We start from the raw sequence: 24,808 nt of genomic DNA, 5'->3' as shown, positions 1-24,808 counted from the left end.
TTAGCCTCCTCGTCTAGCCTCCCCATTCGGACTAGGTAATTCACCCTACATGTTTGCATACATATAATAAAAAAATAAAAATCAATTGATAAAAAAAATGAAAATAACTATATAAATAAAAGTTCCTTCTGCTGAGTTCTAAAATTAGCAGTAGTTCACCTTACTAGTAGTGCAAAAGTAGAAGTATATTTTTGTCGTATTAAGTCTTTTTTCTAGTTGTAACAATTCCACTATGATTTGAAAACTACTACGCTCCTCTCTTCTAGACTAAAAGGCCATATTGTAATGCCATATTGTCTATAGTGTGAGGTGCGTCGACCTTACGACAAAATGCTCATGCATGAGCACAACAAACCAATGTATTGAGAATCCAACCTCTTTCAAGTTGCTCTCTTTCAACTTGTTGCTATGGGGTGGTTGCCTATATTTATTTGACACCTGGGACTTTGCTCCTATACAGAAACTATGACATAAATCTCTATGAATAAAGCCAAGGTATGACCATGTGAGTAATAGAAGTGATACTAGCTTAAGTAATGCTAATGGTTCTAGTCATTCATAAAGATAAAGCATCTTTGCAGTTTCATCTACAAGAATGTTTAACATATAAGGCATGTATCATAACCATGTGATAGAAAATCATGAATCAGAGTATGAAAAGAGGAAAGGATAACACTCAGAAACATATAATCAGAGCTAATAAGTAGAATTCTGAAAATATTTTCATCAGAGGAACATAAAGCTTTTGAAACATTAGAAATGGAGAACAAAATGTGAATTCCAATTCTTACAATTGGTTTTAGATATGGAAGACATTCATTATGAACTGAAAATAGGAGGAAAAATTGAGAAACAGACTATACTGGTCATGAATATGAATCTCATATGAAACACCATGTCATACTAGCAAAAGATATCTTTCTATTCAGAATCTAACAGTACAATGCTTACACAAGTTACTTCAATAAGTACCAACCCCCCAGTTTTCTTAGAAGAGAACTATATATATATATATATATATATAAGTATACAAAATACATAACAATTTATTTCTATCTTTCTAGAAAGAAATCAAATTAAAGAAAACAAAAAATAAAATGGTTGCTATATGTGTTAAGTTGCTGAGTATTCGGAAAATCTGCTAACTACCAAGTGTTGCTGGAGGTGTCATTAGTTAATCTATTTGGATTTGAGAAGATTAGAGTCTATATTCCCATTAAGTGTCATTTGTTTTTAATTATTCTAACTATGCATTGTTTTCTCCATCTGATTCGAATGCCAATGTATCTAATATCCTACCTTCAAATCTACAATTTCTCCTTGATATCTGGATTTGTTCCATAAAATTTGGGATTTTATTGCCACATATACCTTTGCTGAAATCTAGGGATGTTGTACTCTGAGTTGTACCAAAAGATATGGGATTTGATTTACTCTGATTGCCAACTTATCCTCATGATGTTGGGATGTTCCATCAACTTCCTTTAAACATATTGCCATTTTTCTCTTAAGCTAAAATTTGGGATGAAATCAACCATTTCACCAACATAAAGAGGCACAAGAAAAGAATTTTAAAGACCATGATTCCATTAAGATTTGGACCTGTGCAACTATGGTCTCTGTATTTATTTGCATTTTGATTGCTGGTTGTAACAATTTGCAGCTCAATCTCGAGAGTTTCCACTACCATATTCAACTCCAGCAAGAATAATTGTATCATACCCTGCACTTTTTTTTTCCAAAATATTAAATTTGTAGGCATTGTGAGGAACATTATAATTTGAAATAAACATGAGCACAAATTAAAATAAGAATATACCATATATAAAAATAAATAAATAAATAATAAATAAATAAATAAAATTCCATTGTATTCCATGGCACCACACAACCAAATCTATGGCCATAAAAAACTGCCATACTTGTTGGATAGAAAGAGTGTTGGCATTTCTTTGTTATTTATTTTTTTGGTGTTTTAATTTTAATGTTACTTGCTAGATAGAAAGAGTGTTGGCATTTCTTTGTTATTTATTTTTTGGTTTTTTAATTTTAATGTTATTGGATTGCTAATTAGAGTGTTGGCATTGCTTTGTCATCTATTTTTGGTGTTTTAATTTTAATGTTATTGGGTTGACTTGTTCTACCTTGATTTATCTCGTAGAATAGTTCCTTGATGCTTCTTGGTAACATACTTTCCTTTCTTTTGTTGTTATGTGTTCATTTATGTTTCCTTTTTCATTATGTGTAATTCACTTCAAGCTTCCCTATTTTCTTGGAACATGGGTCCTATTAGTTTCATAAGATAGGCATAATAGACTTAATTGATGGTTCTTGTACTTGCTCTTTTCAAGTAGTAGTTTATTTTTGAGATACATTTTTTTCATTTTTATTTTGTTGGGTGCATGAGATTGAAGCTAATTAGAGTGTTGGAATTGCTTTACCATAGTTTTTTGGTGTTTTAATTTTAATGTTATTGTGTTGCTAATTAGAGTGTTGGCATTGCTTTGTCATCTATTTTTGGTGTTTTAATTTTAATGTTATTGGGTTGACTTGTTCTACCTTGATTTATCTCGTAGAACAACCTTGATGTTTCTTGGTAACATACTTTCCTTGCTTCTATTTTTATATGTTCATTTATGTTTCATTTTTCATTATGTATAATTCACTTCAAGCTTATCTATTTTCTTGGAACATGGGTCCTATTAGTTTCATAAGATGAGGCAGAATAGACTTAATTGAAGGTTCTTGTACTTTCTCTTTTCAAGTAGTAGTTTCTTTTTGAGATATACATATTTTTCATTTCTATTTTGTTGGGTGCATGAGATTGAAGCTAATTAGAGTGTTGGCATTGCTTTGTCATCTATTTTTGGTGTTTTAATTTTAATGTTATTGGGTTGACTTATTCTACCTTCATTTATCTCATAGAACAACCTTGATGCTTCTTGGTAACATACTTTCCTTGTTTCTATTGTTATATGTTCATTTATGTTTCCCTTTTCATTATGTGTAATTCACTTTGCTTCCCTATTTGTTTGGAACATGGGTCTATTAGCTTCCTAAGATGAGGTAGAATACACTCAATTGAAGGTTCTTGTACTTGCTCTTTTCAAGTAGTAGTTTCTTTTTTAGATGTACATATTTTTCATTTCTATTTTGTTGGGTGCATGAGATTGAAGCTAATTAGAGTGTTATCATTTATTTTTTATCTATTTTTTGTTTTTTAATTTTAATGTTAGTGTTTTAATTTTAAGGAAGAGACATAGATATTAAATTTAATAGAATAAAACTAGGTCTATCATTTTTCAAATTGTTTTTTTCTTTAACTATAGCTTTTAAAGGGGCATATAAATAGACCCATGTAGGGCATATAAATAAACATGTATTATAGATTTAATATAAAAAAAATTATAACAAGGCATGAATAAGTGTTAAATTCCAAGAATGAAAATAAAAATGAATTAAGAAATACTTTCAAGTTAGGCATGAATAAGTGTTAAATCGAAAATAAAAATAAATTAAGAAATACTTTAAAAATTGGATGGTTTGAAGCTAAGTTGAATTCTAAAGATTTGTATGTGTGGAATGAACATAAAAATAAATTAGTAAATACTTTAAACCTTTAGTTGAGTTGAAGCTAAGTCGAATGAATTACAGATTTGTAGTTGAGTTGAATTAGAGATCTCTAGTTGTTTTCTTCTTGCAACTCTCCAACCATCCAACCAAGTAGAAACAACCTTTCTTGCTACCTAGCCTTCCGACAGATTTGTCTAAACAATAATATTTTACACAACCTAACAATACATGTATAAATATATTAAATTCATTTTATTGAATTTGTTTTTTTACATGGATCAGAAAACCCATTAAACATGGTTGAAAAATGGAAATTATGCATAGAATTTTCTTGTTATCCCAATCCAGGGCAAGAAGTGATTACTTATGTTCTATTCAACATTGTGACGAACAAATTCCTCCAAAGGAAAAGAAATGTACCTGGAAGAACAACAAACAATGAAGCATATTATATTGCATTGATAGAAGGATTAGGAAAATCTAGGGAGTATGGATCCAATGGAATTGTAGTCTTCACCAATTCTAAACTTGTGTGCAACCAGATGAAAGGAATGTACCAAGTTAAAAAGGAGAGGTTAAAACAACTCCATGGAGAAGAAAAAAATGTTGTCAGTCAATTTCAATCATTTAGCATAAGACATTGTGTAAATGTTAATAGGATGTATAGAGATCTATTGTATGGGGTGTTAGAGCCTAGATTTACCTCAAACTAAAAAGGTAAGCTTCTAGGCCCACATCAAACCACGCTCAACCTCGTAGCTAGCCCTACGAGGACAGGAGAGGGCTCTCTCCGGGTCAATCTCAGCAAAAGATAATCAATGGGGCTTGAGATGACTGATTTAACAACTGATCTTAGGCTAGGTATGAAGTGCAAGGGTTTAATTTGAGTTTTTTGGGGGTTTTGTTGGAAAAAAGGGAAAGGAAAATTTGGGTCCGGGGATGAGGCCAAATTTTTGCAGAGTTCCAGTTGGGGCAAGGTAGGCAGTAGTTTTGATGCTTTAGATTAAATGAATGGATAGAAAAGACCACTGAGGAGCTGAAGAGGGCAAGAAGGTACCAAGAATCCTCTTCAAACTGAAGAAAACATTGAAAATTAAACAAACTAACAGGCAGAGCACAACAAGCTAATGAATTCTACCTTTTGTCACTCATTTGTTTAATTTCAGAAGCAAAGAGAAGGGAAATAGCATACATGAAACATCAATGAACTTACAATTGCATGAAGAAAAACACCATCAAAACACAGAGCCACAAGGATCCCAACAAGTGCTGCAAAATCCTGGTCTTTCCTTTGCCAAAAATGCAGAAATCAAATTTACAATGGAGTTCCAAGTAATCCCTAATGTCCAACCCTCAAAATGACTGAGAAATTACATGATATAGACAAGCCTAACTGATTCCCATGCCTCTAGGGTTCGAGATCGTCATTCTAGGAGCTGTTTCAACCATATCTAAACAAGGAACTGAAAAATAGGTAAAGAAACAACTTGCCTCTATATACTAAGAAACTGATTCATTCACTCACATTTCACCTTTTCGTGAATGAATCTACTAAACCAAGTAAAAATGTGCCAAAATTACATCATGGTCATGAAATTATATCAAGTTAGATCAAGAGTAACATCAAAAAGTGAAACTAGTCAAAACTGGCCGAAATTCTGAGTTGGACAGTGAAAAATAGGCCAAAATTCTCCATGCGTCGCGCCCAAAATCTCTATGAATAGCGCAACTTTGGAGCTGATTTGGAAGCTCTTCCAGAAGTCCAAATTGAGCTCATGATAGCTCATTGGGAAGCCCTGCCCGTCTACTTTACAACCCAAGTGGAATTTCTGGATTTGGTGTCTATTTTCCCCTCCAAATGTCCAATCTCCCAAGACTGCTTTCTGTGTGTCAAAATAGGGGCAGTGAGGTCATTTTTGGAGTGTTTTTTGACCTGCTGAGGGCTCAAAACCTGCCCAAATTTCTTGCCCATAGGTAGGAAAACATAATTTATCATGAAAAATCTAGAAATGCAAATATTTTTGGATTTGGAGCCCTCTAGGGAAAGCGAGCGCCACATGGTGCGGCGCATAGGGAAGCAAACCGTGTTTTTTAGTGCAAAAAATTTTCAAAATGCAAAAATTGCTTCAAATTTCTTGAAATTTGGGCTGGACCTTCTTCATCAAGAGATATGATGGGCCAAGGATACCTCAGCCAATATCCGGAGTCGATCATGCTCTTTTTGCCTCTTTTTCCTTTTTGATGCCTTCCTTAGTTTTGCCTTTAAATTTCTTATTCGTGCCTTGCAAACCTTGTTCCGCACCATGTAGTGGAAAGCCATGTGTCTCAGCAATGCTTTGTCCCTATTGGCCTTGTCCAGTAGTCTCTCTAAGTGGATGTTGACTCTCTATAGCCAAGACTCCCAATCATCATTAATCTCTTGCTCCAATGAAGCGAATTCAATCCTCCTCCTTTGGGCAGCTTGACGATTCTCCCCGATGTTTTGTAATTCCATAATCGCCTACTGATCTTCAAGATGCTTATTCCTTTGCTCCAAGTATTTTATAATCCTCTTAGCCCTCTCCAAGTTGAGGGACAAGGCTTTGATCTCTGTTTGCTGGTCCTGGATGATATCTCTAAGGTTGGCACTTTGCGGGCCCATGTCTGTATCGTCATCCTGAATGAGAATGAAGTCGGTCTCTTGTTCACCTAAAGGCCCCTCATCTTACATTGGCCTCTTGCCTTTGTCCTGTACCTATGGTGCTGATGTCGAAAGCGAGGCCCCTTCCACCCTAGGTGGAGATAACACTCGCTTTGCTGCTGCAAATAACTGTCTAGCGCCCTTCTGATAAGTAATGAATAATGACATAGTAGAAGTATGTGTCTCATGACCTTCATGCTGATAAGAAGTTCCACTTGTCTCATGTCGAGCCTCTGAAGATCCTTGTGAAGCTCTGTAAAACTCATGAGAGATAAAATGATCCCAAGTGATGCCCTGTAATCCAAGCTGATGAACCACCACAATCTTGATGAGAGAAAAATGATAAACACTGTTAAGTTGCTGCTGAGGGGTCTTGTGCTACACAAGGGTGGTCATCCTTTCTATGTTTCAGCATATGAAATAAGGAATGTTCATCATCCGTACCCAAGTGAAATGCATCAGCAGCCTGATGTGATAAGCATACAAGCAGGAGAACCGGCCCTCACAGCTGAAATACTTCATGATCAGTTTCATTAAAGGTGCATATTCATCTTTGAGGTACCGAAATGGAAACACTCTCTTGAGCTGTCTCAAAAAGCCGGGCTTGATGTACGGTTCATAGTGCTACTGGTCAATTTTCTGCCTCTTGTTCCATGGTTCTCCAATGTTTGGTATGCCGGTTGCTAATGAAATGGAACCTGGTGTTAGTGTGAAAGTAACACCCGCTAGAGTGGCTTGGTCACGATGTAAATGCAGTACAAACAAACGAGCCAACTCATGATGAAATTGAGCATTAGCAACCTTCTCACAAAACTCATAACATGACTGATGTTCGAAATAAGAGATGGCAAGAGGGCAGGCCTGTAATTCGGTAAGGGTGGTTGGTTCTTCTCTGATATGTCTGCCACCTCTATGAGGCCTCCGGGGTGCATGTCCTTCTGCAGGTGAGTCACTTTGGGTCTCCACTTCATAATCAGATGAAGGATTAGATGCCGTGACTACTGGTGGAAAAAATTTCCTGAAGAGATGGGTGCTGATGTTTCAAACTATATTGGACTGCCTTTAATAATTGTGCAACCTCTGCTACCAAGGGAAAATAATGATACAAGGGACTGTTAGGAGAGGGAAAAATAGTGGGAATTTTTGGGACTATTGGGATAAATTTAGATAAGGAAAATATGGGATGTTTCGGAGGTTTTGTATAAGGTTAGGGTTTGGGATTTTATAATAGGAAATTTGGGAAAGGGAACTTGTGATAGGGGATTAGTGAGTTTAGGGGGTAGGGGAACTTATGGAACCATGAAAACAGGGAAAAATGGGGTAAGGGAATGATGGAGGGAAAATGAACTTGGTAGCAAAAAAAGTTGATCAAACCCTAGGCAGCAACTTTTGTTTGAGGAATTTGTAATGATAGGGTTTGATCACTTGTTAAAACATTCACCACATCAACCATCATAACATCAACACCAAACTTGGATAAACACCAAAAGTTAAGCTCAACCTACTTGGAACAAGGTGAGTTCGTGCGATTTTGGCGATTGGAGGTCGCTCTGGTGATTTTCGAGCTTCCTGGCTATATGCGCCACGCACCACACCCAATGTGTCGCGCCTTCCCAGCGCACCGCACCTGTGTAAAATAATGCTGCATATTCATGCCCAGTGCGCCACGCCTCCTGCTCAGTGCACCGCGCCGGCCGATTTTCACCCAAATTCATCCAATTTCTCACTTGCTCATCAAATTTTGTCCATCTTGCTTCTCTTTTGCAAATGAGCTTATCAAAGGAAGGAATAGCTTATAGACCAAGAGCTTTTGAGATTTTAGCTCATGAAACTATTGAAGCCCCGAAAATCGGGTCGACAACAAGGGGGATACCCACCCAGTTTGGACCTTGGTTGGCAGCTCCTTATCCGTTTGTTATAGCGGGTTCGACTAGGGATAATGGGACCAGTTTCCCAATCTAAGGGTGTATGTGTATGTGTGCAGAGTTGGATGTTGTTGATCTAAGAATACTTAAAGCTAATTTAATTCAAACTTTTAAACTAACTCTATGCTATTGTAATCTAATGAGAAACAACACATCTAATCTATGCTAACCCAGGGTGTATTTCTTCTATTATGCGATCTAAAGAGATTTCAAACAATAACTGGTAATAAATATCATTCAGCTATCATAAGAATAGAAATCAATTAAGATAAACCACTTTGCATAAGAAGTTAGGCAAAACAGTTCTGAAAAACATATCGCATAATAAGTTATTCATATATCAGACTAAAATAAATGGCTCCACCGTACAGAAGTGCCAAATGGTAACTCATACATTCATGCAATAACATATAAACAACTGAAAATTGTATATGCTTTAAGAATATAAGCAGAAATGGCCAAGAGATAAAAGTACCATTTATGACTAATTCTACTCATAAGCTTCAAGCAAAAACGATTTATCTCTACTTGTTCTAACATCTACTAAGAGTACAAAAGTGCGACATCAGTAGCAGACATCAAATGAAAACATTAATAAATCTCGATCCATCCATTCATCAAAACCTCCTCTGAGGGTGTAGAAGTGCATGTTCCGAGGACAAGTTTTTGACAAATTTCTGGACCCTTCTCTAAATGCATGAGAAGGGTTAAAATACTACTTCCTAATTCTAATAATAGTGTTTTTACAAAATTTAGGATGCAATTTTCAAATGACCATCCTTTTTCTAATCTAATTTAAAAGAAAAAACAACATTCTAAAATAAGGCTACTTCTGAATTTGGTCTTTAAAGCTGCAAGTGTTCATCATGGGCTTGAGGAGAGTCGGCTGGCTGACTTCTGCGCTGAGCTGGGCTGCGAAAACAGCATCTATGAGAGCTGGCACTACTTTTTCGGCCGCGTTTGTGATGCATTTCACAGTCATCCATTGACTATGCGGCTTGACCAAGTATGCCCAGTAACATTCCCAATTCAACCTGTTTAATGCTTGGATCACTTTTCCCTTTGCCTGCGCCTTCTGCTTCCATTCTGCTTCCAGTTGTAGCTTATTTGTTAGGTACCCTGGGGTGGTCTCTGCGATTAAATTGGCCCTGTGTAAATTCTCATTTACACAGCAGATAAGAATGCTTGCTTGTGTGGCTGCTGTCTCCGCTGCTCGTTCCGCTTGCCTCATTTGATCGTCCCATTTATTAAAGAGCAATTCTTTATGATTCTCGTTTATTCTGGGTGCACTTGCTCTTTTCTCTTCATCTTCATCCTGCCAAGTTAAGTATTCCGTCACTCGTCTGTCACTCTGATCATAGTCGCTCCGCAAGTCTACCACTTGATTGGTGATTTTATCGCTTAGCTCGCAATAGTGGCTCCACTGTGATATTTTACGTCCCAACTCTTCTTCTTGCTGCAGTAGTTGTTCATTTAAGCCAATAGATTCTAAAATAAATTTCGCCAGCTTAGGCTCATCTTTATGCATTTCCTGTAAAATTTGCAATTGTTTTCCTTTCTCGTCTAGACTTCTTTGATAGCCTATCTGCATCTGTTGAAAGTCTTCCTGCAGCTTCTCGTGCTGTTTGGAAGCTTCAATATTAGCATTGGCTTGTTGCAACTGTCGTTGTAGTAGCTGTATTTGATCTTCTTGTTCTTTCAACAGTTGTTGAACTTCCGATGCCTTGTCAAATAGTTGCAAAAGCATATGCTCCTGCGATCTGAGACAACTTAGTGAGATTTTCAGTTGGGTGATTGTTGGGGTCTTTCCATAAGACGTCCAAATGTTCAGCATCTTGTGACAGTGTATTTTCTTGTTTTCTTTTCTTACTCTGTCTCCTTACAACTGCTTTATGTTGGGGACTATAGAATACATCCAGTGGGGGAATTTCTTCTACATTAAGTAGAAGCTCAGAAGGTGGAGCGATAGGAATGTGCTCCGTTTTTGTGACACTGTTGACTATGGTCAAAACCACTTCTTGCACTACCTGTGTATTGTTCACAGGTGTTCTTGGGGCTTGCCCTTCAAGATTGATCAGCTCATTGAAGGTTTCCCATTCTTTGTCCAGTTCTTTTGTGACGAGTGGTGCTTGGATGACAGGAGGGGGGACATCTCTTGGCGGGGAGGTGATAACTTGCTGTTGCGACATTGCACTTGACTGAGCTGTATCTTTAGCTGTTTCTTCCTTTTTTCCTTGGTCGCTTCCAGACCCTTTAGAATGTTCAGGAACTCCTTGCGCATTGTTAGGTTTAGATCTAGAAGTACTAGAGTTTCCACTGAGGCTAAAGCTTGGAGTTGGTTCTCTGGCAGGCAGTCGGAGCTTCTCTAGAGGAACACTGGCCAGCCTTCTTTCCCTGTATAACATGAATCTTTGGAGGTCATCTGGAGACAACTTCGACCGAGCTTCCCGCAAAATTTCCTGGAGTGAGCTTATACTCTGAAACAAATCATCAAACAAATCTTTCTTTCCAACGAATACTTTTATTTTGACGTTCATTGTGAAATCTTGGGCAACATCATTTGGGTCAAATGGCCTTGCTGGGAATTTAAATAATTGTAGACACGTCACATTCTCCACTTCGGTGAAAGTGTGTCCTACATCGAACAATGAGAAGTCCCCACAAGCTACAGGAAACTGAGGCCATATGGCCTTCTTTTTGTCCTTTAGGTCTTTGGTCAGGCTGCCTTCTGAACAGTTTTGATAAGCAATTTCCCGAGCCAAAAGTTTATCGGGGATATATAGAGGTAGGACATGTGGAGGTACAGTGCTTCCAAACACTCTAATATAGGTGAACCATTCTTCCCCGAACCATCTTGCGATGGGAATGATGTCTATCTGTGCCTCGGGTGAGCACCTCGGGGGGTCTTCATCATACATCATTCTATACAAGGGTAAGATAAGCCCGTGACAAATCTGGTAGAAGTGTGGGACGAACTGAGAATCCCATAACACCTTATGATAAACATGGATAGGTAATGGGTCCTGGGTAGTCCATTTCCAACCCATAGTGGGAAATTTAAACACATAGCAAATAGAATCCATAACATATGCGGACAAATAAAAAGGAGGATAGATCCTTTGAGACAAGGATATTTTAGACCAGTAATTGATAACAGCCGTGTATAGATTATCAGAAAAGATCTTGGCCCAATCCATAATATCAGCATTTGTGGCAGCATCTATTAATGGTAGTCATTCAGAAGAAAACTTATTGATATCCGGCATCCCAAATAATCTACAAAGCATGGCCGTAGCAAAACAATACGGAGAGGTGAGGGAACCAGTGCTGTACATATCGTTTTTGTCTTTTTTGAGCGGCTCCTCTTTTCGAGACCAATCTTTCGTGGTCTCTGCTAGGTTTGGGTTCTCTACCACAAATTTCTTAACGAATTGTGCATTGTAAGTCGCCTGCGGTTCAAGAAGATGATACATAAGCTTTAAATCTTTCGCAGCGAATGATCTGATGAGCCCTGTCCTTGAACCTTGAATTGTCTGTTGTTCATCTCTGCATTGTCAAGTATCCACTTGATCATATCCGTATATGGTAGAATTTTGGGCCTCGCTGCTATCCGGTGAAGAAATGAACATGCTAACTCCTCTAAGGATGCCTGAGAAGAGCGTTGTGAGCCCGCGACAGCAGCAAACTTCATTATTCTAGGATTTTCTTCTTCAAGCAGCCTGTACATGCTTTCCCATGTCGATATCGCTGCGTCTCTTTTACAGGCTGTGTCTGTATACAAAGGCGCCATCTCCTTCATCTTTTCCTTCGCCTCAGAGCCTTGAGCTCTATTTTTCTTTCCCATTTCTTCCTTCGTTTGGCTTTGAATCGTCTTAGCTCTTCATTCCTGCAGATTACGAGTGAAATGGAAATGATTGATCAAGAAAGGTGATGGGAGAGTTTTAAATGCAACAGATATATCAAAATATGCCACCTTACGTGAAGTAATTCTTTATAGAAGCACGCGTCTTCATTTCATTTAATAACTGACAACTAATTCATTTACTATCATTAAAAGCGCATGATCTTGAGTCAGATTATGGTAAGTGGCTTTTCTTTGAATGGTGTGCCCGAAGGATTCGTGATGAAGTGATTTATGATTTGCTTACGTAACATCGTAGATTGCGCCATCGCAAATCGCATCATCGCAGATCGCGAGAATATAATATTGCAGTGATCACAACATCGCAGGTCACAGAATTTTGATGTTTGCCAAATCTTGCCAGCTCATTTCTGCGATATGCGATCTTGCGATCGATGTTATGGCAGATCGGTAAATCTTTAAGTTTTTTCCTTATGAGTATTACTTTATTGCGATGCGATGTTATGCTTAACACGAGGGTCTTGCGCATACTGATATTATAGAGAAATGGAGGCATTTCCTATCTTTTTGCAACGTGGCTTTAAAGATATTTCCCTTATCGTAGACTTAGGTTAAAAATATTCAAAAGACCTTTCGAAGCTTACAATGGTAACCTTATTTTGAAGAAAGGAAACTCTTGCTTTTTTTCTTTAAAATTTAACTAAGGGTCCCCATTCATTTAGTATTTTGGACAACACTTAAATGAACAAGGGGGGGGTGTTGCTGGCCACAACAATTGGCGATTCACTTGGGAGAACCAGTTATCTCTGATCTTCTATTGACGTTTTTCAAACTTCCGAAACAAAAATTTTCTCAGAAAACTTAAACTTTATTATAAAAAGATAAAGCATATTATACTTCAGACTGTCAATAATAATTTGTTTCAACCTCTTCCTATTTTAATTACTTGTATCCTCAGCTTGTCCTTACATTTACATCAGCCATTACTCGGTCTTGTAAAAATTAAAATAAAGTCTTCCCTGTGTAGCAACCTTTTAAATATGCTCCTTTGTCGCAAGTAGAGCCTCTGCTGCCAGCAGGCGTCCATAGCCTCGACAGAGTTACCTATTATCCAGTAATGATCCTTTATCCTGCTTAAGGCTATTTACAATTTTTCAGAGAAAAACCCATTTTGACACTTTTTTCCTTTTTTTTATTCTCTAAAGAACAATGTCTTGGTTTGGTGGCCAAATTATGACACAGTCATTCACTCGATTTACACTTTTGCTGAACAAGTTGGCTCGTGATGAGACCCCTTGTCTTTTGATTGCAACAATCTTGAGTCATTGCCCTGTTTTGGTGGACAGTATTGGCAAAGTCAGCAAGTTATAATACTTGTGATCATGATAAGCCGGCTCGTGATGAGACCTCTTATTCTTTGAGATATAGTGTTTTCTCGGATTGCTCCTCTGAATGCTGCGATTTCCTTTAGCAGGGAGGAAGTTAATTTTTCCTTAAGAAAGTTCTGGACGACAATAATAGAGCTTTTTGGAAATGGTTGTTTCTACAGGGAATCCTTATTTTGTTATTGATGCCTTTCATTGTACTGACATAAAACAATTTCTTCACTAAGATTGCTTTCTTCAAATTTCTTGGAGTTGAAACTAGTATCATATCTGAGTTAAAGTTCTATTGATAATAAAGATCAAATTTCCAAAAGATTTGTTATTTATAGAAGCAGAAGTTCAAAATCTTGATAGAGAAAAGGTGTCTTTAGTAAATGTCAAATGTTGTTAACCATAGCAAATTTTATTATGGGGAAAAATATTTAACGAAATGAGAGGTAGACATTCCCTAGGATTATGTACAGAATAGGGATAATCTCTTCTCTTATTTTACCTACCAACTATTAAAAGTAAACCTAAAACCTAATAACCTAGCTAAATTACTCCTACTCCTATTCTAACTATATACAGAAAATTAACTAGGTGAAATGATATTTCGAGTGGAACCATCTTTTGATTTTTATTCCTACACGTATGTAACTTTCAAACATTAGCGTTAAGAACAAAACTTTTCCTGGACTGTTAATGTTGGATGTGGAATAAGAGTGTGTAACTTCAGTCGGAATTCTGTCTGATATTTCTTTCTCATGAAAACTTCTTTCCAACTGGATACCTATTGGATCATAAAAATCAAGATGAATTTCTATTATGGATTGATGATCTCGTAATAGGAAAGATGACAAGCCAGGTTGTGAATATGATTTTTCAGTTTTAATGGCCTGTAACCTACTGTGCATTAAAGTCAAGCTTTTAGCAACTTCTTGTAAAAGGAAAGTTTCCATATATAAATCACTAAATAAATCAATGCATAATAGATGGAAATTCCTGGAAAGATTTTTATCAATTGGCGTGAATTGCCGACAAGTTTCGAAAGGTACTTTCCTTCGTTGGTGATGTTTTGGATGCCAAAGAAGTTTTTTAAGGAAGTCTGATATCGATTGATCTTGAAATTGAAAAGGTTATATACTTCCCTGACACAGTTTGGCTTTCCAAAATGGTAGCACGTCTTTCGAATGTTCTTTGATAAGATGCTCAACATACCACAGTAATCTATCAAAAGTCTGAAAATTTAAAACACAATCCGATTTTGTACAAAATGAGTGCAAGTGAGAAAGAAAGAAATGATTATCTGTACAAATAATGTTACAGCACAACTGGGATTGACTTGGAATATCTTGTTTTTCACAAGAACTGGCCAGAATTACTGGATCCGAGCAATTTTGAATTCCGTCTTGTGAATCAGAAGACAAGTTATGATTGTGAACAGGCATGGGGGTTTCCTCATGATATGAATCATAGATCGGGGTATTGTCTTGGATAGTAAAATCATGCAAATGATCTTTTACTTTGAAATGAGGATTGACTGATATGATTCCTGAGTTAGAATATATCTCATTATCGACTGAGCTTTGTTGAGTTACTTGGGATAAATCAACAACATCATCGTTGTCAAGGTAGCTATCGTAAATGATTTTACAGGTTTCCCTAGATTTATCTTTTTCGTCATATATTTTCAGACAAGGAAGGTCAAGTGGTTCTTTTTTGAAAATGATCAAAGGATGTTCTATAGCTGTCCTTTTATCTTGAAAACCTAATGATGACTCATTTGAATAATCCTCTATACTTTTTGAGATATCTTTAATATTGAGAGGGGAAAAATTATCATCAATAAAAACATCAGGATAAAGAGAAAACTGCGATTTTGGAACAATGCATTTGAAAATATCATCATGGAAAAATCTTTGTTCATCAGATTCATCATAGACATCGGGCTTTAGATCATACCTTTGTGTACTGATACTTTTTGAAAGAGAAATAGTTTGTTGTTCTAACCTTGGCATCTGCATTTGTTGATTTGCAACGATATTATCTGACCTTGTATCAAAGTCATCTTCTGGTTCCAAGGCAGGCTTTCCTCCAGCATTCTCGCTTTTGTCTTCTTGCATTAGAGCATGCATGACTCCTAGGCTTTGGGGACTTTCTTCATCATGGCTGATTTGTATATTCAAATTGGAATTCTCATTCACATTAGAAGAAAATGAGACAAAGCTTGAACTAATTTCTGCTTGATCAGACATAGGAGGCAGGGAATACTCAGCATAATCTGAAGATTCTTCATCCATGAGTTCACTTTCAAGATCATACTTTAGACAATTAAGATGAAGTCGCATATTAAAATCCCTAACAGATTCATCTTGTTTCCGTACATAATCAATTTCATCATATACCTGGTCATAGTCATAACAATCAAATTCAAAAATGAAAATCTTGACGAATTGGTCCCAGCTGTGAATTGATGCAACTAGGAGGGTTCTCCACCATTTTCTAGCTTCCGTCGTGAATGTAAGAGTAAAAATTCTCCATAGAACGCCTTCATCAATTCTTCGAACATCAGAACTTGAAACTCTTTGAATAAATTGAAGAGCAGATTAAAAGCAGAAGAATTATTCTTACCATTGAATTTTACCTAAGACAAGAGTCTTACCACTTTAGGTGGAGTGTTGGAAGAGGTAGGAACATGGATGCAACTCCAAATGGGAAGTTTGTGAGCAGCCATCCTGATTCAAATGTTACAATTGAAAATCATTCCAATAGACACTATGTTGAGGCCCTCCTTCTAGCGCCAAATATGTTGAAGCTCCAAAAATCGGGTCGAAAACAAGGGGGATACCCACCCGGTCCGGACCTTGGTTGGCAGCTCCTTATCCGTTTGTTATAGCGGGTCCAACTGGGGATAATGGGACCAGTTTCCCAATCTAAGGGTGTATGTGTATGTGTGCAGAGTTGGATGTTGCTGATCTAAGAATACTTAAAGCTAATTTAATTCAAACTTTTAAACTAACTCTATGCTATTGTAATCTAATGAGAAACAACACATCTAATCTACGCTAACCCGGGGTGTATTTCTTCTATTATGCGATCTAAAGAGATTTCAAACAATAACTGGTAATAAAGATCATTCAGGTATCATAAGAATAGAAATCAATTAAGATAAACCACTTTGCATAAGAAGTTAGGCAAAACAGTTGTGAAAAGCATATCGCATAATAAGTTACTCATATATCAGACATAAATAAATGGCTCCACCGTACAGAAGTGCCAAATAATAACTCATACATTCATGCAATAACATATAAACAACTGAAAACTGTATATCGCTTTAAGAATATAAGCAGAAATGGCCAAGAGATAAAAGTACCATTTATGACTAATTCTACTCATAAGCTTCAAGAAAAAACGATTTATCTCTACTTGTTCTAACATCTACTAAGAGTACAAAAGTGAAACATCAGTAGCAGACATCAAATGCAAACATTAATAAATCTCGATCCATCCATTCATCAAAACCTCCTCTGAGGGTGCAGAAGTGCATGTTCCGAGGACAAGTTTTTGACAAATTTCTGGACCCTTCTCTAAATGCATGAGAAGGGTTAGAATACTACTTCCTAATTCTAATAATAGTGTTTTTACAAAATTTAGGATGCGATTTTCAAATGACCGTCCTTTTTCTAATCTAATTTAAAAGAAAAAAAAACATTCTAAAATAAGGCTACTTCTGAATTTGGTCTTTAAAGTTGCAAGTGTTCATCATGGGCTTGAGGAGAGTCGGCTGGTTGACTTCTGCGCTGAGCTGGGTTGTGAAAATAGCATCTATGAGAGTTGGCACTACTTTTTCGGCCGCGTTTGTGATGCATTTCACAGTCATCCATTGACTATGCGGCTTGACCAAGTATGCCCAGTAACATTCCCAATTCAACTTGTTTAATGCTTGGATCGCTTTTCCCTTTGCCTGCGCCTTCTGCTTCCATTCTACTTCCAGTTGTAGCTTATTTGGTAGGTACCCCGGGGTGGTCTCTGTGATTAAATTGGCCCTGTCTAAATTCTCATTTACACAGTCGATAAGAATGCTTGTTTGTGTGGCCGCTGTCTCTGCTGCTCGTTTCGCCTGCCTGATTTGATCGTCCCATTTATTAAAGAGCAATTCTTTATGATTCTCGTTTATTCTGGGTGCACTTTCTCTTTTCCCTTCATCTTCATCCTGCCAGGTTAAGTATTCCGTCACTTGTCTGTCACTCTGATCATAGTCACTCCGCAAGTCTACCACTTGATTCGTGATTTTATCGCTCAGCTCGCAATAGTGACTCCACTGTGATATTTTACGTCCCAACTCTTCCTGTTGCTGCAGTAGTTGTTCATTTAAGCCAATACATTCTGAAATAAATTCTGCCAGCTTAGGCTCATCTTTATGCATTTCCTGTAAAATTTGCAATTGTTTTCCTTTCTCGTCTAGACTTCTTTGATAGCCTATCTGCATCTGCTGAAAGTCTTCCTGCAGCTTCTCGAGCTGTTTGGAAGCTTCAATATTAGCATTGGCTTGTTGCAACTGTCGTTGTAGTAGCTGTATTTAATTTTCTTGTTCTTTCAACAGTTGCTGAACTTCCGATGCCTTGTCAATAGTTGCAGAAGCATATGCTCCTGCGATCTGAGACAACTTAGTGAGATTTTCAGTTGGGTTATTGTTGGGGTCTTTCCATAAGACGTCCAAATGTTCAGCATCTTGTGACAATGTATTTTCTAGTTTTATTTTCTTCCTCTGTCTCCTTACAACTTCTTTATGTTGTGGACTATAGAATACATCCAGTGGGGGAATTTATTCTACATTAAGTAGAAGCTCAGAAGGTGGAGCGATAGGAATGTGCTCCGTTTTTGTGACACTGCTGACTATGGTCAAAACCACTTCTTGCGCTACCTGTGTATTGTTCACAGGTGTTCTTGGGGCTTACCCTTCAAGATTGATCATCTCATTGAAGGTTTCCCATTCTTTGTCCAGTTCTGTTGTGACGAGTGGTGCTACGATGACAGGAGGGGAGACATCTCTTGGCGGGGAGGCGATAACTTGCTGTTGCGACATTGCACTTGACTGAGCTGTATCTTTAGCTGTTTCTTCGTTTTTTCCTTGGTCGCTTCCAGACCCTTTAGAATGTTCAGGCACTCCTTGCACAGTGTTAGATTTAGATCTGGAAGTGCTAGAGTTTCCACTGAGGCTAACGGTTGGAGTTGGCTCTCTGGCAGGCAGTCGCAGCTTCTCTAGAGGAAAACTGGCCAACCTTCTTTCCCTGTATAACATGAATATTTGGAGGTCATCTGGAGACAACTTCGACCGAGCTTCCCACAAAATTTCCTGGAGTGAGCTTCTAGTCTGAAACAAATCATCAAACAAATCTTTCTTTCCAACGAATACTTTTATTTTGACGTTCGTTGTGAAATCTTGGGCAACATCATTTGGGTCAAATGGCCTTGCTGAGAATTTAAATAATTGTAGACACGTCACATTCTCCACTTCGGTGAAAGCGTGTCCTACATCGAACAATGAGAAGGCCCAACAAGCTACAGGAAACTGAGGCCATATGGCCTTCTTTTTGTCCTTTAGGTCTTTGGTTAGGCCGCCTTCTGAACAGGTTTGATAAGCAATTTCCCGAGCCAAAAGTTTATCAGGGATATATAGAGGTAGGACATGTGGAGGTACAGTGCTTCCAAACACTCTAATATAGGTGAACCATTCTTCCCCGAACCATCTTGCGATGGGGATGATGTCTATCTGTGCCTCGGGTGAGCACCTCGGGGGTCTTCATCATACATCATTCTGTACAAGGGTAAGATAAGCCCGTGACAAATCTGGTAGAAGTGTGGGATGAACTGAGAATCCTATAACACCTTATGATAAACATGGATAGGTAATGGGTCCTGGGTAGTCCATTTCCAACCCATAGTGGAAAATTTAGACACATAACAAATAGAATCCATAATATATGCGGACTGATAAAAAGGAGGATAGATCCTTTGAGACAAGGATCTTTTAGACCGGTAATTGATAACAGCCGTGTATAGATTACCAGAAAAGATCTTGGCCCAATCCATAATATCGGCATTTGTGGCAGCATCTATTAATGGTAGCCATTCAGAAGAAAACTTATTGATATCCGGCATCCCAAATAATCTACAAAGCATGGCCGTAGCAAAACAATACAGAGAGGTGAGGGAACCAGTGTTGTACATACCGTTTTTGTCCTTTTTGGGTGGCTCCTCTTTTCGAGACCAATCTTTGGTGGTCTCTGCTAGGTTTGGGTTCTCTGCCACAAATTTCTTAACGAATTGTGCATTGTAAGTCGCCTGCGGTTCAGGAAGATGATACATAAGCTTTAAATCTTGCGCAGCGAATGATCTGATGAGCCCATGTCCTTGAACCTTGAATTGTCTATTGTTCATCTCTGCATTGTCAAGTATCCACTTAATCATATCCGTATATGGTAGAATTTTGGGCCTTGCTACTATCCGGTGAAGAAATGAACATGCTAGCTCCTCTAAGGACGCCTCGGAAGAGCGTTGTGAGCTCGCGATAGCAGCAACCTTCATTATTCTAGGATTTTCTTCTTCAAGCAACCTGTACATGCTTTCCCATGTCGATATCCCTGCGTCTCTGTTATAGGCTGTGACTGTATACAAAGGCGCCATCTCCTTCGTCTTTTCCTTCGCCTCAGAGCCTTGAGCTTTATTTTTCTTTCCCATTCCTTCCTGTGTTTGGCTTTGAATCGTCTTAGCTCTTCGTTCCTGCAGATTACGAATGAAATGGAAATGACTGATCAAGAAAGGTGATGGGAGAGTTTTAAATGCAACAGATATATCAAAATATGCCACCTTATGTGAAGTAATTCTTTACAGAAGCACGCGTCTTCATTTCATTTAATAACTGACAACTAATTCATTTACTATCATAAAAGCGCATGATCTTGAGTCAGATTATGGTAAGTGGCTTTTCTTTGAATGGCGTGCCCGAAGGATTCGTGATGAAGTGATTTATGATTTGCTTACGTAACATCGTAGATCGTGCCATCGCAAATCGCATCATCGCAGATCGCAAGAATATAATATTGCAGCGATCGCAACATCGCAGGTCACAGAATTTTGATGTTTTCCAAATCTTGCCAGCTCATTTCTGCGATATGCGATCTTGCGATCGGTGTTATCACAGATCGGTAAATCGTTAAGTTTTTTCCTTATGAGTATTACTTTATTGCGATACGATGTTATGCTTAACACGAGGGTCTTGCACATACTGATATTATAGAGAAATGGAGGCATTTCCTATCTTTTTGCAACGTGGCTTTAAAGACTTTTCCCTTATCGTAGACTTCGGTTAAAAATATTCAAAAGACCTTTCGAAGCTTACGATGGTAACCTTATTTTGAAGAAAGGAAACTCTTGCTTTTTTTCTTTAAAATTTAACTAAGGGTCCCCATTCATTTAGTATTTTGGACAACACTTAAATGAACAAGGGGGGCGGGGGGGTGTTGCTGGCCACAACAATTGGAGATTCACTTGGGAGAACTAGTTATCTCTGATCTTCTATTGACGTTTTTCAAACTTCCGAAACAAAAATTTTCTCAGAAAACTTAAACTTTATTATAAAAAGATAAAGCATATTATACTTCAGGCTGTCAATAATATTTTGTTTCAACCTCTTTCTATTTTAATTACTTGTATCCTCAGCTTGTCCTTACATTTACATCAGCCATTACTCGGTCTTGTAAAAATTAAAATAAAGTCTTCCCTGTGTAGCAACCTTTTAAATATGCTCCTTTGTCGCAGGTAGAGCCTCTGCTGCCAGCAGGCATCCATAGCCTCGACAGGGTTACCTATTATCCAGTAATGATCCTTTATCCTGCTTAAGGCTATTTACAACTTTTCAGAGAAAAACCCATTTTGACACTTTTTTCCTTTTTTTTATTCTCTAAAGAACAATGTCTTGGTTTGGTGGCCAAATTATGACACAGTCATTCACTTGATTTACACTTTTGCTGAACAAGTTGGCTCGTGATGAGACCCCTTGTCTTTTGATTGCAACAATCTTGATTCATTGCCCTGTTTTGGTGGACAGTATTGGCAAAGTCAGCAAGTTATAATACCTGTGATCATGATAAGTCGGCTCGTGATGAGACCTCTTATTCTTTGAGATATAGTGTTTTCTCGGATTGTTCCTCTGAATGCTGCGATTTCCTTTAGCAGGGAGGAAGTCAATTTTTCCTTAAGAAAGTTCTGGACGACAATAATAGAGCTTTTTGGAAATGGTTGTTTCTACAGGGAATCCTTATTTTGTTATTGATGCCTTTCATTGTACTGACATAAAACAATTTCTTCACTAAGATTGCTTTCTTCAAATTTCTTGGAGTTGAAACTAGTATCATATCTGAGTTAAAGTTCTATTGATAATAAAGATCAAATTTCCAAAAGATTTGTTATTTATAGAAGCAAAAGTTCAAAATCTTGATAGAGAAAAGGTGTCTTTAGTAAATGACAAATGTTGTTAACCATAGAAAATTTTATTATGGGGAAAAATATTTAACGAAATGAGAGGTAGACATTCCCTAGGATTATGTACAGAATAGGGATAATCTCTTCTCTTATTTTACCTACCAACTATTAAAAGTAAACCTAAAACCTAATAACCTAGCTAAATTACTCCTACTCCTATTCTAACTATATACAGAAAATTAACTAGGTGAAATGATATTTCCAGTGGAACCATCTTTTCATTTTTATTCCTACCCGTATGTAACTTTCAAACATTAGCGTTAAGAACAAAACTTTTCCTGGACTGTTAATGTTGGATGTGGAATAAGAATGTGTAACTTCAGTTGGAATTCTGTCTGATATTTCTTTCTCATGAAAACTTCTTTCCAACTGGATACCTATTGGATCATAAAAATCAGGATGAATTTCTGTTATGGATTGATGATCTCGTAATAGGAAAGATGACAAGCCAGGTTGTGAATATGATTTTTCAGTTTTAATGGCCTGTAACCTACTGTGCGTTAAAGTCAAGCTTTTAGCAACTTCTTGTAAAAGGAAAGTTTCCATATATAAATCACTAAATAAATCAATGCATAATAGATGGAAATTCCTGGAAAGATTTTTATCAACAGGCGCGAATTGCCGACAAGTTTCGAAAGGTACTTTCCTTCGTTGGTGATGTTTTGGATGCCAAAGAAGTTTTTTAAGGAAGTCTGATATCGATTGATCTTGAAATTGAAAAGGTTCTATACTTCCCTGACACAGTTTGGCTTTCCAAAATGGTAGCATGTCTTTCGAATGTTCTTTGATAAGATGCTCAACATACCACAGTAATCTATCAAAAGTCTGAAAATTTAAAACACAATCCGATTTTGTACAAAATGAGTGCAAGTGAGAAAGAAAGAAATGATTATTTGTACAAATAATGTTACAGCACAACTGGGATTGACTTGGAATATCTTGTTTTTCACAAGAACTGGCCAGAATTACGGGATCCGAGCAATTTCGAATTCCGTCTTATGAATCAGAAGACAAGTTATGATTGTGAACAGGCATGGGGGTTTCCTCATGATATGAATCATAGATCGCGGTATTGTCTTGGATAGTAAAATCATGCAAATGATCTTTTACTTTGAAATGAGGATTGACTGATATGATTCCTGAATTAGAATATCTCTCATTATCGACTGAGCTTTGTTGAGTTACTTGGGATAAATCAACAACATCATCGTTGTCAAGGTAGCTATCGTAAATGATTTTACAGGTTTCCCTAGATTTCTCTTTTTCGTCATATATTTTCAGACAAGGAAGGTCAAGTGGTTCTTGTTTGAAAATGATCAAAGGATTTTCTATAGCTGTCCTTTTATCTTGAAAACCTAATGATGACTCATTTGAATAATCCTCTATACTTTTTGAGATATCTTTAATATTGAGAGGGGAAAAATTATCATCAATAAAAACATCAGGATAAAGAGAAAACTGTGATTTTGGAACAATGCATTTGAAAATATCATCATGGAAAAATCTTTGTTCATCAGATTCATCATAGACATCGGGCTTTAGATCATACCTTTGTGTACTGATACTTTTTGAAAGAGAAATAGTTTGTTGTTCTAACCTTGGCATCTGCATTTATTGATTTGCAACAATATTTTCTGACCTTGTATCAAAGTCATCTCCTGGTTCCAAGGCAGGCTTTCCTCCAGCATTCTTGCTTTTGTCTTCTTGCATTAGAGCATGCATGACTCCTAGGCTTTGGGGACTTTCTTCATCATGGCTGATTTGTACATTCAAATTGGAATTCTCATTCACATTAGAAGAAAATGAGACAAAGCTTGAACTAATTTCTGCTTGATCAGACATAGGAGGCAGGGAATACTCAGCATAATCTGAAGATTCTTCATCCATGAGTTCACTTTCAAGATCATACTTTAGACAATTAAGATGAAGTCGCATATTAAAATCCCTAACAGATTCATCTTGTTTCCGTACATAATCAATTTCATCATATACCTGGTCATAGTCATAACAATCAAATTCAAAAATGAAAATCTTGACGAATTGGTCCCAGCTGTGAATTGATGCAACTAGGAGGGTTCTCCACCATTTTCTAGCTTCCATCGTGAATGTAAGAGTAAAAATTCTGCATAGAACGCCTTCATCAATTCTTTGAACATCATAACTTGAAACTCTTTGAATAAATTGAAGAGCATGATTAAAAGCAGAAGAATTATTCTTACCATTGAATTTTACCTAAGACAAGAGTCTTACCACTTTAGGTGGAGTGTTGGAAGAGGTAGGAACATGGATGCAACTCCAAATGGGAAGTTTGTGAGCAGCCATCCTGATTCAAATGTTACAATTGAAAATCATTCCAATAGACACTATGTTGAGGCCCTCCTTCTAGCGCCAAATATGTTGAAGCTCCAAAAATCGGGTCGAAAACAAGGGGGATACCCACCCGGTCCGGACCTTGGTTGGCAGCTCCTTATTCGTTTCTTATAGCGGGTCCAACTGGGGATAATGGGACCAGTTTCCCAATCTAAGGGTGTATGTGTATGTGTGCAGAGTTGGATGTTGCTGATCTAAGAATACTTAAAGCTAATTCAATTCAAACTTTTAAACTAACTCTATGCTATTGTAATCTAATGAGAAACAACACATCTAATCTACGCTAACCCGGGGTGTATTTCTTCTATTATGCGATCTAAAGAGATTTCAAACAATAACTGGTAATAAAGATCATTCAGCTTTCATAAGAATAGAAATCAATTAAGATAAACCACTCTGCATAAGAAGTTAGGCAAAACAGTTGTGAAAAGCATATCGCATAATAAGTTACTCATATATCAGACATAAATAAATGGCTCCACCG

The sequence above is a fragment of the Pinus tabuliformis genome, chromosome 5_2, assembly GCF_031772625.1.
Source record: "Pinus tabuliformis cultivar Carrire ecotype Pingquan chromosome 5_2, CPIR1, whole genome shotgun sequence".
NCBI classification, from domain to species: domain Eukaryota; kingdom Viridiplantae; phylum Streptophyta; class Pinopsida; order Pinales; family Pinaceae; genus Pinus; species Pinus tabuliformis.
This window is presented reverse-complemented; position numbering follows the sequence as displayed.